This window comes from Strix uralensis, chromosome 3 (assembly GCF_047716275.1).
Source record: "Strix uralensis isolate ZFMK-TIS-50842 chromosome 3, bStrUra1, whole genome shotgun sequence".
Classification (NCBI taxonomy): Eukaryota; Metazoa; Chordata; class Aves; order Strigiformes; family Strigidae; genus Strix; species Strix uralensis.
Genome location: NC_133974.1, coordinates 115,712,206 through 115,731,493, shown reverse-complemented (window position 1 = coordinate 115,731,493; position 19,288 = coordinate 115,712,206). Strand labels below are relative to the sequence as shown.

Below are 19,288 nucleotides of genomic sequence, written 5' to 3'. Positions count from 1 at the left end.
CAGGTTTCATTTGTCTTTGCACAGTTTGAATTTCTCCCCACAAATCACTCACTGGTACTCAGGCTGACCAGAAATAATTCTACATTTTCAGACTTGAGGCTGGAACCAGAAGGGAAAACCAAGTTCAAGCTATTGACAAATAGTAGATCAAACTTCAATAGTAATTTCTACCTTGGGGATTAAGACATTTTTACCCAGGTCTCTGGTATTAAGAGTGAAGCCATTAATTATTATAACCTTCATTCTTTCCAATTTCTTGCATTTCTTTTTTTCTCTCTCTTTCTTATTAAAATAAGAAGCTGCAACTAGTGCCAAGATATTTAGTCTGCAATGCTGTGGTTTATTAAGCTATCACTTATGTTACAGCAGAGCCCAGCTATGGTAGCTGCAATGAGAGCTACGCTCCGCTGGGTGTTCTGCAGACTCCTGCTATGATGACAGTGGCTGACAAACTAATTAAGCAAAGGGTGTGAGACAGAGAAATGCAAGCTGTAGAGAGGGCAAGGAGAGAACAGCTAAACGCTGTGCCCTGGGCTCTTGCAAACAAGGAACAGAAGCCAGCTCTGCTACTGCCCACCATCCCAACACTCCTTCGCTCTTCTGTGACCCAGCAGGATGCTCTTGTCCTCCAGCCTCCGTGGGGCTCTCCCCTTTGCACAGCTCTAGCACACCCTCAGGGTGTTTCAGCCTTCTGGAGACCCCTGCCAGCTACCAAAACTCCTGTGTGAACAAGCAATTCAGTTACGTCTGAAATACCAGACTACAGTTGAAAAGCCCCATCCCTTTTCTCACAACAGGTCAGAAAGACATTCATGCAGGCAGACTAAGATCACAATCCCAAAGGGCCTGGTTTATTGGCAGGAAAACTCGGAGATGAAGGCAAGCCATGGTGAGGCTGAAGGCAGAGTGCCCAACAACTATCTGGCTTATGGCTGTACCTGCTGCCATTCCCTGCAGATCTTGCAGAGCACAAGCCAGGAGAAAGGGCTCGAAGAGCTCGTGTGCCTCAGCATGGAGGTCTTGGATACAAGGAGAAATCTTCTCCCCATGAAGACAGTCAAGCATTGGAAAAGGTTGTGCAGGGAGGTTGTGCAGTTTCCATCCTCAGAGGTTTTTAAGACCCAACTGGATGAAGCTCTGAGCAATCTGCTGTGACCCCATAGTTGACCCTGCTTTGAGCACGAGATGGGACTAGAGACCTCCTGAGGTTCCTTCAACTTGAGTTACCCTATGATCCAAACCTCTCTGCTTCTAACAGATTCCCACCTGTCTCCCATGCTCCCAACAAGATATTCACCACTCCCACATCCTTCTGCCAACTCCTCAATGACTATAAACCTAACGCCAGCATGGCAAGAAGGGACAATAGCCACCCCTTGCAGGGCTGTGTCACCAGCAGAAACTGATGCAGCCTCATGACTACCAGATTCAACAAAGTGCTGCTGGGTTTGATGCTGGTTCCTACACTGCCAGCACGCAGAAGGCAGAGGGGAGAAAGCTGTCTGGAAAAGCAGGCGAGCCAAATGGTGAGGGATGCAGCCTGGTAAAAGAGAGGTGGTGGAGGCTTATTGTGACAGGTTTGGAGGCTGCAGGTTTCCTGGTGCAGGCTTTCAGGTATGATGGAATTTTTAATGCATAATGCAATAGGCTTCAACATGGTTTAAGGTATTTCAAACATCTAGAAATTTCAACAACACATAGGGACCTTTTGCTTGAGAGAAATCACAGGCAATGTATGGATCTGGAGAGCTAATTACAAAGTGAAATACTTAAGGAAAGGAAGGAAAAAGCCTTTCCCACTTGTATTTTCCTTTGGTTTAGCTGGACTCATTAAAATAGGTTTTGTTTTAAGGGAATGCTGCTATTTCAGCAGCTGAAATTCCTTTTGACCTATTAAGTAAACTACAGGGAGTTTCATAATGCAATGCAACTAACTCGCACTGGGAAAATTAGGAATGCATGCTTTAGTGATAGCTAAATGTTTAATTGCTAACAGTGGAAATAGAAGACCTTCATGATATTTTAGTATTACCAATATGCAGCAAATCCACTGTGAGACATGGGCCTGGCCTGGCCTGAAAAGGAGGGACTCAGAATACAGTGAAATGCCCAAGGTCACATCAGACATGGTACCAGAGCTGAAAATAAAATCCAGGTCTCTTGATTGCCTGTCCAGAGGTATATTTAAATGTGGAAACAATTACCATATGCATATTAGATCTGCCTGAATAACTGATTGCCTGATTCAGTAGCTGAACCAAAGAACAGGGCGGGGGGGGGGGGGGGGGGAGAAAGGAGGAACTACCTTGTGTTGACCTAAAACATAAAATGTTATCCCTGCAACAAAATATTTCCTTCTGAGCAGATGGAAGCATCTTGCCTGAGCCAAAATGAAGTGTGATGTTTCATTTATTTATTTTTAATTGAATGAACTGGCTTTTAGTTCAATCTGCCTCAATTTGCCTCCAATAAAAAAATTACACATTCAGGCTTTTCTAGCAATCCTCCTTCCCAACTAATTTTGACAGCCTCAACTATTTGTTGAGTTCAGTCCAAATTCACAACTTTTTTCATTTGACAACAAAACTGCACCTTCCAGCTAATAAATAACTGACCTGAATTACAGCACCTGGCCATAATGTAAATAACCCTACCTGTTGTGGAAGGCAGCAGTATAAAAACACCTTGCCATCTGCACAACCGACAGCAATTACTTTGCAAAGTGAAACCAGTCAAAAATCAGGCTCCGTGCCTTTTTAAGTGAGAAATTCATTTCACCAAAGCAATTGGGGAGAGCTTGGTGTTGGAAAGCTATTATCAGCTACCTAACTGCATCTGGACACATGAATGCTATGCATCAGCCTTGACCAAGGGGCCGGTGAGCTCAGTGCGAACCTATAAAACAGCTGGATCCTGTCCTAACTCTGCATCTCCACAGGAGCAAAGCCTTTTGTGCACATGCCCGACACATGCTTCTCTCATGCCTTCTCCTTCTCTCCTGGCTGCAAATATGTACCCTCCGCTCTGAGCCTGGCTATCCAGTAACACGCACAGCAAAGGATGCCTTCACACCAGCTTGTATCACCGGGGCCTTTGCAGCACTGCTGTTCAGAGGGTCTCCAATACCACAGAATAGGACCATTTGACAACCCCAAATGTATCCAGCCTCATCATAACCCTCTGAGCCCCCTGCCCCCCATTTCAAACTGGGGACATCGAGTCATGAGGAGTGATTCTTTCTTCAAAAGACGTATCTCTCCCAACAGAAGGCTAAGCTGACATTTCTTCTTCCTCCATCCATCCCCAAAAGCTGTTCTGTAAAACTCTCTGATTATGTCCAGCGCAATAAAACTAACATTCATAACATACTAAATAGAGAGACACATAATGAAACAGCTCAGGTCACTACCTTCAGCAGTGTGGTCAGGCTGAAGGATCTGTTTGCCAACTCGAAGAGCAGAAAATTGTGCTGCCTTTCACCTGCAAAGAAGTGAATACAGCTGTTCTCTGGGGTGTATAATTGCATCCTTAATTGTTCAGAGTGCCCTCACTGAGAAAAACTTCTCTAGAGTGAGTCCTACAACCCTCTTAAAAAGAGTGGAGAGCACTCTTAGGCTCTGCCCAAGAGCTGCTCCAGCTTCTGGGGAAAACTTGACTCAAACCCACACTTACCATGCCAAGTTTGGGGCCAGAACTACTGCTTTTGTGGATTTAACCATGACTCATGTTTTGCAGAGTGAAAACTTATGCACAGCTGAACTGCTTGCTTTGCTCCCTGTTTACGTGATAGACAAGCCGCATTCTCAGATGAAAAGATGCAATGCTTCGGTCTTCTTCGTCGCTATGCCACAGAGTCTGGATAGTTTCTGAGAGTCAATCTAGATTTAAAGGTCTGGGAAGGACTAGGTTACCACAAAACCCCTCTGCCTTGTGTTACAACAGAATTAAAATTCTCCACCTTAGAAGAAGCTACCTGATGCTCTGCCCTGTAGAAACCTGCAGCAAGGCAAAGTCCCTGCCGCACACAACAGAGCATCTAAATGAACACTGACAGGCTCACCCAGGAATATCAACATCACAGCATCACCTGGCCCTCTTGGTCTGCCTGCATGCTAACTCCAGTTGCCCCCCTTTGACCTAAAACCCCTGTTTAACTGTGCTTGTTACCAGGCTGGCCGACAGACAGAAACACCCAGATGTGGCTCCAGGACTGGCCCTACTAACTCCCTCAAGTCTCATTCCTGATGGGCAGCCAAGCCCCCACAGAACCTGGTTCTTGTGTACACCCTGCTCATCTGGCTCTACTGTTTCCACATTGCCTGCAGGAAGCAAAGCAGGACGAGACATCTGCCTCACAAGTGTTCTGTGTGTAACACAACAGCGCTATGCTCGAGGCTAGCATTTGAGATATTCCTGAAGCAGGAATGATAAATAAAGAGAGGACAAAACAGGAGGACAGCTTGGTGGTGCAGATTTAGTGCAAAATGAAGGTTTCCGTACCTTCTGCCCCAAGCAAGGCACCCCAGGGTTGTAAGTCACTTTGTTAGAAAAACACTTCTGTGATACTGTAAAATTGCTAATGCCAGTTCATCAGGGCGAGGATGATTAGATTAAGCAGCCACTGCTGGGGCAATAAAATCAGCCTTGCTTCATCAGGCTCTAGAAGAATTGCAGAGCCAGGAATACGCTGTGGGACAAAAGCTTTACAGAACAAGTGATTCAGACATAGTGATACTGGTAGCTGGAGGCACACAGGGCAGGCAAAACACTGAAAAGTAGCATCAGTGGGCGTACATTGACCTTTACAGACCTTTCTTAACCCCATACTCATCCTTCCCTGCAGAAATCAGAGCTGAAATGAATAATGAGGCCCATTAGACTTAGGGCATTGCCAGAGCCTGAAGAAAAATCCTATAACCTTTTCCCTCTGGGAGGAGAAGGAACATAGGACCTCAGAGATTTCTGTATGGGAGGCAGAGGCATTTGGCTGGCAGCATATAAACTCAACATTGCCTCTGTGATCTCGCAAGCCACATGCAGTGGGGAGAAGGGAGATGATTTTGTTGCAGAGAGCACCAGAATAGGAGCTGGAAGGTGGGTGGATGGCGTGGGGCGCCATGCACTGGGAGAGGGCTGGATCAGCCACTGCACGTAGCAGGCAGATCCTGTGGGAGATGTCCTGAAGAAGCACGCTGAGCACATCTGTCCTGCAGGACCTGACACCCGGCTGGATGTCTCGTGGGACCTAGGATGGGCAGGTCCCCCGTCAAGGAGATGAACTCTGATTTTGGTATGATTGTCTTCCAAGCAAATTATCCATTTGCAAGCACCATTTCAGAGATCTTCATTCTCCCTGGGGATTTTTAAGGGGCCTGAGCACTCAATCAAAGCACATAAACCTCATTAAACCTCTGCTCAAATTATGCCAAATTGATATGAACAGTCAGTTCATTCCTCTGGTGCCCCAGTGAATGAAAGTCTTAGAGCTTAAGGACAGAAATACTTTACAGCACGGATTTGGGTGGACGGTTAATGAGGGAACTTCACACATTCAGGTTTTATATAGATACATATACACAGGTACACGTGTACAGGGATGACATGTATAAGAGTGCTGAAGGCACGCATGGGCTCATACTTCTCACGTACTGCACCATCATTTTAAAATGCAGTCTTTGCTGGTGTAATGAAAATAACCAGAGTTTGCCACTCTTCTGATATTATGACAGCAAATTCAAAGCACAAAATCTTTTGATCCTTAGGTGCTACAAGTTGGACCAGCTCCACCTGAATCCTCAGGGTCACAGACATTTACATCTGAAGAGGAGCATTTTGGTGTGATCTCATTCCTCAAAGTAGTTTCCAAGTTCTACTAGAGAAAGAGTAGTCAGAAACATTTGATCTGATAGCCTGAGGATGTGTATTCAGACATGAGCAGATACACACTCACACACGCACATTCACATTTGAATCCACATCTGTCAAACTGAACACAGAGTATTTTCCTCCTGTTTGAACCTCCACAATTCTTCTCCATTTTTTCCTAATGGCACTGTACAAACAATAACCTGTAAAAGTCCAGTCTTCAAAGTGAAGAAAACAAAATTTGGAAGTCCCATATGTAATCTGCAATTTTAATAACCACATAGGCAGTATTAAAAACTCTCCTGGACAGAAGCATTTATAGCCGTCTGCGGATATGAATTTACAGTAGAAAGACGAAAAACTTTAACCCACTATGTTGCATCTTTTCTTTAATACTATCCTCAGAAGCAAAAGCATTTTAAACCCAGAAAGCAACCTTCATCAAGTTAAATGTATTGTGGTGGTGCCTATATACACTAATACTGCATTACATCTGCATTTGTATAACGAAGAGCCTTCCTGTGCATGTGAGATTTATTCCAGAGCGTATGGCACCAGTGGTGTGAGATGTCTGTTTGCCCACTTAATAAAAGGAAACTTCATTTAATTCCTACAAATGCATTTATCCTATGTACATGCTGGCATGACCTGTAGTTACCAAACTGCCAATAAAATGTCACCTTGGCCAGTAAAACCCTAAGTGGCTTATTCTTTGGAGTGAGGTAATTTGAAACTAATATGGAGAGCATCTAAATGCAGCTACTTTGAAACGATAGCTCATTAACTATAATTAAGAGCAAGTCATTTAAATACCTGAATGTAGAAAAGTACATTCTCTGCTCTGACTGCATTTTATAATACACAATAATCCCCCTGAAAGTACCAGTTAACTCATCTTCTTGGGTTTAAGAATATCAAAGCATCTTTTAATTGTTGTTAATGCTCTGTTTATGAGGGATTAATGACTAATTATTTGTGATTTGAATATTTAATCTCCCTGGAAAGTTTAGATCTTTTTCTGGCGTCTTTCTCTCTCATCTCACACTGAGGCTGTAGCCTCCTCTCCAGTTATTTTGAAGACACAGTTCAACAGATTGCTCTCCAGAGCAACTCCTGCCACTAGGTAGCTCCATGTTCTAATGGGGGGACAAAACCCACCACCGCCGCCAGTCCCTTGCACCTCTCCTCCTGCAGCGCGCTCTGGACTGTCGAGCGCTGCCGGTCCTGTTCCAGGAAGGCTGGTGCTCCTGCACTGCCAATTCCAGAAAGGTCTCAATGCATTTACCAGCCTCTTCCTACGGAAGGGATCCTTGATCCCTTGAGGGATGCTGTAGTGATACCTGACCCAGAAGGACGGGGCAGGCATGGAGGACTTACCCAAGGTCACCCTTCTCTGCCACTGAATAGCAGGGGCCACTCCTGCCTCCTCGCCTAAACCATCCCTCTCCCCAACTTAGCTGTCACTGCCCGCAAACTAAAGGATGGGAAGGAAGACAAATTCAATCCGGCGCCTCTTGAGCAGGATGGTGAGGGGAGAGGGCGGCTGTGGCTGCAAGGAGCCCAGCCTCCCTGCTGCCTGCCCCCCGGCTCAGAACCTGCCCCGGAGCCTGCCCAGGGCCGCGCACCCCTGGACAGCCCCTCTGCCCCTTCCCGGGCTGCCCGGACTGGCAGGGCGGCCGGGCGCTGCGAGGGGAAGATGCTCTGGCACAGTGAGCTGGAGGGGATTCCTCCTGGGGAGGGAAGGGAAAGGGAGAAACGCCGCACAGTTTCCCTTCCAGTGTTCCCAACCCAAAGCTTGCCCGGCACTGGGAAAGCCCGATCCCTCCCCTGACCCCCGCCGGGAGCGCCGTGCGAGACCGGGCATGCTGATTTCGGCTCTCGGCAGGGCACCGGGGAAGCACGGCTGCGGGCGGCCCCCCCGCTGCTCGGCGGGGGCAGGATCCCCCCGCCCCGGCCCGGGGGCGGCCCCACGGCCCGGGGCTCCCCCCGGAGACTCGCCGCCGCCGCGGCTGCGGGAGCCGCGCTGCCCCCCGCCCCCGCTCCGTGCCCGGCGGCCCCCTCCGGAGGATGGGGGGCGGAATTTGCTGCATCGCTCCCCGGAGGGGATGGGATGGGATGGGATGGGATGGGATGGGATGGGATGGGGGGCTGTCACTTACCTCCCTGCAAGGTGACCCGCAGCGCGATGCTCCCGCCGGGGGCGGCAGGAGGGGCGGCGGTGCTCCCGGGCCGGCGGCGGCTCAGCGCCCGGGCGCGGAGACCTGCAGCATCCCGGCGGCGGGGGACCGGGGCCGGGGCCGGGGCCGGGGCTGGGGCCGGGCAGGGCGAGCGGCCGGCGGGGCTGCGCCGCCTGCACCGCCTGGCTGCACTGTGCGCTCAACTCGCGGGGAGGAGGAGGAAGAGGAAGAAGAGGAGGAGGGAGAGAGAGAGAGAGGGAGGGAGGCAGGCGGAGGGAGGCAGGAGAACCAGCCTTGCGTGGCAGCGCGGCCAACTTTCCTCCTGCAGCAGGAGCAGTCTCACATCTCCTGGTGTGCTCCCCCCCTCTCCGGGGAGGGTACGGCACGGCCAAATCCTCCCAAATCTGCCCCCCATCTCCTCCTCCTCCTCCTCCTCCCAGGGCCTTCCTCCCAGCCGGGCGGTCTCCGCTGCTCCCCAGCCGCCGGAGCTCGGCTCCCCCCCAGGCTGCCCCCCCACCCCTCGCCTTGCCGCAGGGCCACCCCGGGACCGCTCCCCAGCCGCACACCGGCACCTGCGAGCACGGACCCTGGGGCGCCAGCTCCCCACGGTGATGGGGAAGCTCCAGCAGGTCCGAAGAACTTTCTTTGTGTGGTTTATTTTTTAGCGTAGTGACGAGCACGCCGGGCTGCATGCTGCAGCGTTGAGGGGGTGTTCCCTGCTTTCCTAATAACTACATAATATGGGTAAGCAGGGTTCATTCATTCCTCTTCCCATCCCCAGCAGGCCTGCTAGCCAACTCATTTGCCTAAAAGCTTCTTTCTAGATGCTTCAAATGGCTCAAAATGCTGTTGGAAGATCACATGCCCAGTTTAGATCACTGCTTTCCTTTGCCACTGCAGGGAGAGAGAGACACGAGGCCTTATAGCCCTGGTGCATTTTTGTTGCCTTCACCTCTCTCCCTGGGTTAAGGCTGTTTTCTCTCCCTGCTTGCTGATTATTTGTTATTCATGCTCCCAAAATAACCCATGCCCAATCTTTGCTGAAGGAGAATGTTCAAGATTTAAAACACACATTAACTAACTTGAGCCTGTCTTGAGGATTTTCAGCAGAAAATCCCTCCAGCCCCATTTTTCCCCTTTTCACAACATTTTAGTTCTTTTCCAAACTCTGTTTTCAGTGTTTTCTAGCGGTACTCACAGAAGATTTTTCTCTCCATCTAAATATCTGGTCCCTTGTTCATTCCTGACTGGCTCTGGACTTCACAGAGGTTTTGTGTCTTACAGAAAACAGTTTCTTCCTTAATGTAATAGGCACTGGGAGAGAATAAATACATAATCAGCAGAAAAAATAGCCCCAAATTATGATCACCCTGATTCTCCAAAGTGCTTTTAACTTCTCCTTTCTTGGGAATAGAAGCCTGTAAACCACATTCATTATGGCTTTACTGAGCAAGACTTTTAGGAAAAAGACTGTATTTCTATTCTGCTTGTACAGGAACAAAACTGTAGGGGGGCTGGCTTGCAACCAAATGGCTTCTAGCTGCTACAGTGCAAATTCTTCTCGTCAGGCATTACTGCTACTGATTGGAGAGATCAGCTGGCCTGGATGGCTGGTGAATTCCTGGCAAAAAACAGTTCCTCAGTGACCACAAGTATTTGTGAAATAGGAAGAAATGTGGCAAGATTTCCAAATGGATTTGTTGGTTTTTCCTTAGAAGAAAATATGGTGCTTATACAGAATGGAACGGGGAAGGGATTTCTGGGTCATTAAGTCAAATTTTCTGGCTTCCACGCAGCCACATCCTGTGAGCCTGTTTGTTTCCTTCTGACACTTCTAAAATGAAGTGTTTTCCATGTTGTTATCAAGGTGAGGTTCAGTGACCTCAGGGAAGTAATCATTTTCTCTAACACTTTTCCTCCACCTTTCCCATTCTCCCTGCACCAAACTAAGCACGTTCTTCATTCAGTCCGGGAAGACCACGGGCCTTTGTGTCCATGAGGAAATCAGGCCTCATTTGGTTTAGTTGATTTTTGCAGCAGAACCAAGACAATGTAAGTAGTGGAGCAATCACAATCCAACAGCCACAGTGGTTTTAACTGTTGCTACACACTAGGACATACTTTGCCCTTTTTTTCTCTTCTCTTGCCAAAAACTACCCAAGAAGGAGCTTACCAGTGCTCTAACTAGTGTTAATCATGCCATTTCCCTATTTGCACTAAGCTTACCATGAATTGGCCTGTTCCTGATGCTGGGAAGCTAATGACTATGTCTGATTCGATTTTGATATTTGCAGCTCTTAGTTTCCACCTGGTACTCTGCTGATATTTGGAGAAAGGTTTCCAAAGAACGGGGCTTATGGTGAGGTGAATTGCAGAAGACTAGTCTGTGATACGGGGTTTCTCTTCAGGTCTAGGGGCATCACTGAGAGCTCTCTTCAACACCAGGTAAACACATTTCACAGCTTCTTGGTAAGAGGTGTGGGTGGGAAGAAATTGGGGAGATTCATGCTATGTGTCTAGCAGTGGTAACTAACGCTTCATTTCTGTTTCTAAAGGCACTTTTCATCCCTCCAGGTCTGATGCAGATGCACCTCAGTAGGAAAGCTTCTGTGTAGACAGAAGTGCAAAGCACTGCAGTGACAGAGCACTGCATGAAGAGATGTTTGAAAGGGACAAGGCAGGGGAGGAAGAAAAGTCCACCTTGCTGGGGTCTGATGAGCGTTAGAGGCTCACTGCGGCTGCTTGCTATTCTAAGTTTACGCCAGAAACCTGCTAGGACAAACTACATAGCAGCCAGGGACCCCTTCTTGCTTTGAGAACAGGTATCTGAGTAATTGCTCCCCAGCTCCTGAGAACCTACCATTCAAAGACCTGGTGAATAGTGAGAACAAGAATAATCCTTGCAAAGAGGAAGAGTGGAAGGCAAGGCTGCCAAAAGAAGAGAGAGAGATGGGAGGGATGCGGGGCAGCCCAGGTTGGCCTGGGAGCCTCCATAGCTCCTGTGATCTCCTGCTGTCTGTGAAGAACTAGGTATCTGGGAGCCATCCAGGCAGGATGTAAAGAGGAAATGCCACCTGGAAGCAGGAATTACCAGAGATGTGCTTCCAGCTTTTATTGGAACACGGGTTTTACAGAAGTTAAGAAAGGGATGGGACTTCGCAGGCATATATCATTATAGCTCCAGGGAAATAATTTCACTGCTGGTTGCTCTGATCAGGGCTGTTACAAGGACTTACAAGGAGTTGACCACTGTCTTCAGTGGAAGCACCCTAAGTAACAGCACCTGATCAGAGTTGCAGAGTCAATCTGTGAGAGCCCTTGGAGACAGAGCTGCTCTGAGCAGGAAAGAGTCCGTGTTTGGAAACCACATGTCGAATGCTGTGGGAAGTGAGGGTGAGCTTTGTTGGTAGCCATGAGGATTTGGGGAACATCGTTAGCTGGTAGATCTGTTGATGTGCTAAAATGCTTATGGGAGCTGGTGGGAGGCTGTGGTCCTCAGCTGTCCAAACAAAGTCTGAGGGTCTCTGGTGTGGTGTATGCTCTCACAGGCCAGGACACCCCGAGTAGGAAAGTGGAAAGACTGTGTCCTGCAAGCATCCCTGGGCTCTAGGAAGAGCAGCAGCACCACCTATCACCAGAGAAGGAAGGAGAGAGGACAAAGTGCTGCTCCTTCTCACTGTTTCCAGTACAAGATTGGAGCCCAGACCTTCTAGATGACCAAAGAGAAACTCCCTTCTTCCAGCAGAAGAACATGGCTTAAATCTTTCCTTGCAAGCTTTCTCCTAAAGGTTCCTGCTGGCTCTGTGGATGGCTCCTTATTTGTCCAGGATCTAGCATCCTTCATTGCATAGAAACGAAATGTCATGTAATGCCTCTAAAGCAATAGCTGGGTAGTAGACTATCCCCTGAGGTCATCTCAAGCTCAACAGGAACAGACCCCAGTTAACATGGCAATGCTTGTCAGTTCAAGGGAGGTAACCCAGCCAATGCACGCAGCCTTAACAACTTGGGGGTGTGGCTGTGGAGTGATCTTGCTGTGGTGCAGAGCTAGCAGAGGGAAATGGAGGGGATGGAAAGGAGAAGGTTTGGGGAGAGAAGGACTGAGAGCTGGTATTTACAGTGACAATGAGCTGGCAAAAAAACCCCAAGCCAAACAGATCTACAAGACCACAAGAATTCTTCATTCTTTAGAGGACACGGCTGGGCTCTAGGACCCTGTGTTCCAAAGTGTGCAGGGCTTTTGGCTGGCAGGTCAGCACATAAGGGTTCTGTCTGTCGAAAATCCTGGCACCATAGGTACTGGTGTGGTCTGAACTACATTTTGCTTGATTATAATTCAGAGTGATGGTACAGAGCAATCGGGAAGTGGCCCAAAATCTGTAATCTCTTCCTGCCAAAGGCAAGAAGAATCTTTCCATTTAATTGGATCAGACCCCAGAGGTGTAGCCAGGAGTGCTTTTAACTTTCTGAGAAAGAAAAAAAGGGTTAGCTGAGATGGCTGATCTGTGTGGGGGCTGAAGTTTGTGTTGATTTCTTTGCTGGTAGTTCTGAAACCAGAATAAAAATGAAAGCTTGGGTTAACCCAAGCTGAGCATTTTTTTTCTTATTCTGTATTTATGGCAAATGGAAAAGTAAAATATATAATTTTTTGGCTGAGTGAACCATGTAACTTAGCTCAAAATCAAATGTCTCATTGCTCTGAACTCTTCTTTACTCTTATAAACTGGACATGCATGCTGACTTGCAACAGAGGAAGAATCTAAATGCAATCACTGCCACTCCTTGACTAACATGCACCAAGAAAGTGTGTCTGCTAGATATCATCTGCTAGGAGGATGAAGTAAACAAGGTGTAGCACTTTACATCTGGTACTAAATTAATTTGGAAGGACCTGTTAGCAAAAGTGAGACAGGACCATCTTTTCACATACAGAAGTCCTTAGCCCAGTCTCCGGAATGGATTGTCTGTATCTCCTTTGCTCCAGACAAGTTGTATGAATTCAGCTAAAGTGGCCTAGTTTCTCATATGTCCAGGAGCTGAGAGACTCAGAAGCTTGGGAAAAAAAATTGCATTGCTTTTATTTTGCCATCTGTGCGTCGTCTCACTGCATGCAGTTCTCATGTTTGAACTTTTTGGGATTCTTCCAGGAAGCCTCATAGCAAGCGCTGGCACCAATGCTTCCCTATTCATAAGGCAGCTCCTTGACCAGTATGGATGGCTCCAAGGGAGAGGGAACTGTATCGTTTCTGTGCTGCCTTGCGTTTCTGGCCTTCCGAGGTAGCCAGGAAAGGCATAGGTTAGTGCTAATTGAGATGTGGCCATCTGTCAGACAGGAAACATGCCAAGGCCACCTTGTGATTTTTTCTAAGGGAAGGAACCAGTCATTGGTAGTCATATTTAGGTGCTACAGACCTTGAACAGAGTCAGAGAGATATCTGAGATGATAAAGGGTCCCCTTGGATATGACTAGGGATCTCCTGAGTTGTTCAGCATCTCCCATTAAATACCTTTTCATCCACTGTGAAACCTCAGCATAACTGCTTTGTTTAAGTCAGGTACTTCTCTGGAGCTGAGTGCCATGAAAATTGACCTACTATTTGTCTTACGGTATTGCTCAGGCTCCCAGTATGTAGGGGCATGTGTATAAACATGGTAAGAGACAGTCTTTTTCCTTCATATCATAACGGTATGATACTTTAAGTAGCCAGGACAGGAAAAGCAGGGAGTGCAGGGAGCACCTAGTCCCACTGGAGGTCTTGGACCTAGATTTATATGGGCATGTTGATGCCTAACTGGGCAGACATTAAGTTAAATTAAATGAATTGCAGATTGTCACATTGGGTTGGTTCAGTCCCTTAAAGAGAGGTGCCCATGCCCAGGCCTGTGGAGAAGCCCTGTGTCATCCAGGCAGTGTCAGTGGACTTGTCACAAGACATCTGGGAGAGCTGTACCTCTCTGGAGGAGTAGCTGGAGGCAGGAGGATACCCCAACGGTATAGCTGAGCTGAGACCTGTGGGTCTCATTTCCACCTTGGCAATTGTGATTTAAGGAGAGCGCCAAGCCTTTTTCTTGCTGCCTGCACCCTACAATAGTGTGGGTGAAACCTCATAGCTTAGAAGTCTCAACAACAGCTGTGCATGAAGGACATGATGGTTTCCAAATTCTCCATCATCCTGCAGATTTAAACTAGTCAGTGCCCGTCCTGTAACATTAGGAACATGCTTTGGGGTTGACAAGAAACAAACATAAAAGCCTTTTCCTTTCTGCACTGACAGGCCATGAAAATAAAGAGAAGTTCCAATTCCCACCTCCAGTTTCCTGCTGCAGATCCTGTGGCAAGGATGCAGTCCCACTGCTCCTCAGGATGTCTGCCAAGAGCTTGCAGAGGACAAGACCTGTTAAGGCATGCAGGCAGGTGACGGGACCTCGCCTCAGGTTTGGCTACCTGGGCAGACCATGGGAAACTGCTGGACATGACGAGAGAAGATGCTGAACATGAGTAATAACAGAGTGAGAACCTGATGAAAGTTACAGATAGCTCCATGAGAAATGATCAGGTTTCACAGGTGGGGAGGAGAATGACTGATATGAAAACTTGTGGAAGGGCAAACTTGAGAAGACAGGCCAAAATGATAGGACATTATGGTTAGTAAGTAGTGTGGTTGAGAAGACATGGCTTGAATCCTCCTTAATGAATTGTCCCACAAACATTTCACTAGATTCACTAAAGGAATTCTTCTGTCTAGCTGATAAATACCTAGTTGCCAGAAATGCTCATTGAATGAGCTGATCCCACCTTAAAATGCAGAGGGGAACATAAGTTTATCTTTCTTATTAATTTCCATGTGCTTACCTGCCTTTTATATATGTTGAGGGGGTTTTCTCCCCTGGAGTATCTGCTAAAGAGAAAGGACAGGTTTTTCACAAAGAAGATGTCCTAACAAATACCCTAGAGGTGCTGTGGCAGTTCCCTGCTTGCCCTGTGCGATGCAGGAAGCCTAGGCTCGTTTGCATGCTGTGTTCAGAGTGCCATAGCTCACGGCATGACTATGGAGATGCTTTTGAGGTGGGAATACTCCACTTGTCCTAACCTAGCCAGAGCTTTCAGGCTCACAGCACCTGGGGATGGGTAGGGAAGCTCTTCAGGAAGTCTGGACCCACAAAGACCTCTATCATTCCAGGGAAAAAAGGCATGATCTTCGAAAAAAAGGCAACTTTTTCTCTTGTCCTTCCTGTCCATGGGAAAAGGTCTGGATCCCAAACTGCTTGTCCTTTTCACCTTGCTCATCAGTGTCCCCAAAATCAGATCTCTTTCTCCCCATGATAGTGAAGGGTTCATCTATAGCTTATGGTTCTCTGCTGGTCTCCTTGTATTTTCTTATAGGCAAGCAGAGTTTTGAGATCCTTTCTCACAAGAGATCTATAGTGAAAAAGGAAGGCGTTTTCCATGTAAAGACAATATTAAAAGTAGTAAGGGACAGATCAGGCCTTTGGTGTTCAAGGAAAATCTCCCAACTGAAATCAGTGAAGAGTTGTGCTTCCAAATTAATTGCATGCTTCTGTCCTTAGCATCTGGGCATGGAATCAAAAGTGATGAGCCAACAAAGCAGCACTGAGCTGTTCCTGCAAACAGTCACCACCAATAATGAGAAATACTAGGGGAAGTACTCTTTGAAATTCAAATCACAAGGAGCATCATTTAAAAGGGAACTCAGGAGAAGCAGAAATATCATGCACCACACATTAATTGTCATGCATGTGACAAAATCCTCTGTATTGCTGTTACTTAGCAGCATTAAATTTATCCCCATATTATTAATGCCATACCTGGAATGAAGTAATTAAACTGGCAGCCCATTTCTTCTGAACTAGAGGCCAGGCCTTCAGCTGGTGTAAATCAGAATAGCTCCACTGCAGAGCCTTGGATTTACAACTGGCTGAGGAGCTGAGCCATTGTTTCTAAAAAGGGAGAGCTGAAAACGAAATCAAAATCATCGTCACTATATGTAGTTCCTTCTGCCCCAGCGTAAGGGTAAGCAGGGCTAAAGTCCCTGCTGACCTGGAACTGCTCCCAAAGCACACTGCAAGCAATCTGGAAACTCCTCCCAGCAGATTTAACAAATTAAATTTGGAAGGTTAAATATTTAATAACATGCTAGTGATTTCTTCCAAATGGGCACACTTAGTCGCTGCTATATCCTATTCCTTTTATAACCAAAGTCATCAGAAATACTCACAGATTTATTTTGACAGAAATGCTATATTATGTGTGCAGGAAATGAGCTGATGTAGAGTTCGTCACCCTGTCCTCCCCTTTCAAGCCCTCTAGCCACAGCTGCCTTTTGCCCATCTTCCAGCTTGGTTCCCAACGTGCTCATACCTCTGCAGCAGCAGGATGACTCCACCTGCATCCACAGAACCTTTCACATCATGACCCCAAATGGCAGTTCTGGCCCATGGACAGGAGAAGTGGATGACTGCCCTGATAGCATGGCCCTTTCAAACTGTGGGTGTCCTGATGCCAGTCACATCATTATTCAGTGACACCTTGCAGAGCACAAGAGTTTTGAGGAAAGCCAGAATCTCACCTGGGCAATCTAAGGCCTGTTTGAAAAATCCACTGAAGCTGAAGGAAGGAGCTTACTGGGAAATGGACCACACTTCTAGTATGTAAACTGTGCCTGCCCTTCTTGTATATGAAGGGAATGAAATATGCCTTTATGTGGGCATGTGGAAGAAAAGGGGAGATACACTGATTAAGCCTCCAGGCAAGAGGGGAGCAGAAGAAGGTGGCTTTTGGCATATAATTAGGCTGATTTCTAACTACCACAGCTGACATCAAATGAAGATAAGAAGTGCCAAGTTTCCAAACAGAGGGAAGGGTTTCTCTGTACAACAGGTTGCAGATCTGTGGAGCATCTTGCTGAAAGACACTGCGGATGAGACAGATTACATGGGTGCAGGAGGCGATAGGATAGGTTTATTGAAGAGGTTCAGTGAGGGATAAAGATTATGTCTGGTTTGGAAAAGCCTGGATCTGCAAAGTGTTTTTTTGTGGTTTGGGGTTTTTGTCTTTTCAGCGGGTGTTTGTTTTCCTTGAGAACTTTTGCTTTTAAAAGGAAAATTGAACCTCTCTCCACAATGTTTAGGTGTTCCAACTTTTCACATCATTAATGGAAAACTGCAGCGTTCAAGGTTTGGGACATATTTTTAGAAGAAATATCACAGCCTCTGATTAAGAACCCTTCCATATTTCAAAGCTCTTCTAAATATTGTGTACAGTGAGATACTGATGCAAATGAAAAAATCTTTATTCAACTTAAAGATGTTCCAGGTAGTTTTTTTCCTTATTAAAAACAAAAAAAAAAGAAGCTGCCTCGCATGTTTATACAAGGTTTCCTGTTGATCTGAGTGGCACTGGTGCCCAAAGCTCTTAGACAGCTTTGAAATTCATTCCCAGGCATTTTGGCCTAAATAAAACAACAGAAGCCTCTTAATCTTACTGCTTTGTAATGTAATAGGAAAAATTTGCCCTGGATTTGTCTTACATGCGTCCACTTCAAAATAGCTGCTTCTTCCCGCATTTGTGGGCCTAGCCAATTAAAGATGCTTTGGATGGATAACCCAATACTTCTGAACTCCAAATGTCTGGCTTTTTGGTACTAGACAACTGACGATCTTTCTTCTCTTTCTCTTTCTCTTTCTCTTTCTCTTTCTCTTTCTCTTTCTCTTTCTCTTTCTCTTTCTCTTTCTCTTTCTCTTTCTCTTTCTCTTTCTCTTTCTCTTTCTCTTTCTCTTTCTCTTTCTCTTTCTCTTTCTCTTTCTCTTTCTCTTTCTCTTCTACTGACAAAATACTGATACATTATACCAGTTTTTATGGGTGTCTTGTATTAGTGCAGATTAGTGCTTGATTAGTGCAGATTCTTTCTTACAAAATAACGTGTCTCCATTAAATGCCTCTTGCCTACAAGGAGTTAGTCTGCCAGCTTTATCCACCTCTTGTAATCTACCTGTTCTACAAATTACTGGAATCACTGGGACAGTAACACTCCTCCTTCTTACATTTTTGTGTAACACTTACCAAAAGGGAGGCAGAGAGAGTTTAAGCTTTGGGATTTGTAGCAGTCATTGCTTCATAAATAATGAATTCTAATAATATACAAACACTGACTTTTTTTCTTTTTGAGTCCAAAAATCTCCTTTACTCCAGGGAAATGCAGAGCAGGGTCCCATAGGGAAATTTTCTACTGATCAGCAAGAGGAAAACTTACAGCAGCCTATGCTGAGCATACAAAATGCAGAAATCAGCACAGTCTGCTCAAGGCAGTTGACAAAGCAGAGTTACTGAATCCAAATTGGTATGTACAACCACAGCTCTAACCTCAGATCTGGTCAGTCGAAGCTTCCTGGGCCTGCTAGTGCTATTCAATAGCTTCAAGCTCTTGTAATTTCCAACTACAACACACCTACAGGTAAGTCAAGGAAGAAGACATTTGCACTTCTTGTAAAACAGCTTCAGCTGGGGTTGAATTGGCATGGCAGATGAGATTAGACGGACTTTCATCAGGCAATATCCTAAAGATCCTATGGCACATGACTTCATCCTAACCCTACTTTTTTGAAAAGCATAAAATATAAGAACAATTGGCTTTACATTTACACAGAAATCAGATGTATGACTATATTCTCATTGTTCCATATGCCAGAAGACTTGGATGCAGACTGCAGAGACTGTGATTTCAGGTGGTTTAGTAAGGGGTTTATGTTTTGTTCACCTTTCTTCTCTGTCTGAACACCTCCACTCCCATCATTATGATGACTTCATATCTTTCTGGAGGCACCCGAGGAATTTCAGTGGGATAATTCTCTGGGATGCACTGTAAACCAAACTGGCTCATTTTTAGGTCCAGTTAAAAAGGTGGGATGAGAAGGTACTCAAACATCTTGCAGAAATCCTGAGGAAATCCTTATCTTTCATCCCTGTGAATATCTGAAGCTTCAAGAAAAATGTTCACTGAAAAGGCAAACTTAAAAAACACTGAGGCATTCACACTGTGATGGAGTGTGTGCCTTTGGTATGTGTGAGAGGGCCTTTCTCCTCCCACTACTGCTTTGCTGCTAGAGAATGTCACGCCTTGGCTTCTTCAAACACAGATTTTCCAAGTGTCTCGTGTATCAGTTGGAGTATTCTCCAAAAATCACTTGCTAGCACTCCTTGCTTGCAAGGAAAAAAACCCTTCTCCCAT

The 19,288-nt window shown here is 46.3% G+C and overlaps 1 protein-coding gene across 2 annotated transcripts in view; it reads right to left on the bottom strand.

The window, feature by feature from the left end:
- The window catches only part of SYNDIG1 (synapse differentiation inducing 1), an 81,145-nt gene extending 72,930 nt beyond the window's left edge, over positions 1-8,215 (bottom strand). For both annotated transcript variants that reach the window (XM_074864882.1, XM_074864883.1), the window contains exon 1: positions 8,025-8,215. The gene's annotated coding sequence lies outside the window, so the exon portion shown is untranslated. The remainder of the gene's footprint in view (positions 1-8,024) is intronic.
- Positions 8,216-19,288: the final 11,073 nt, after the last annotated feature.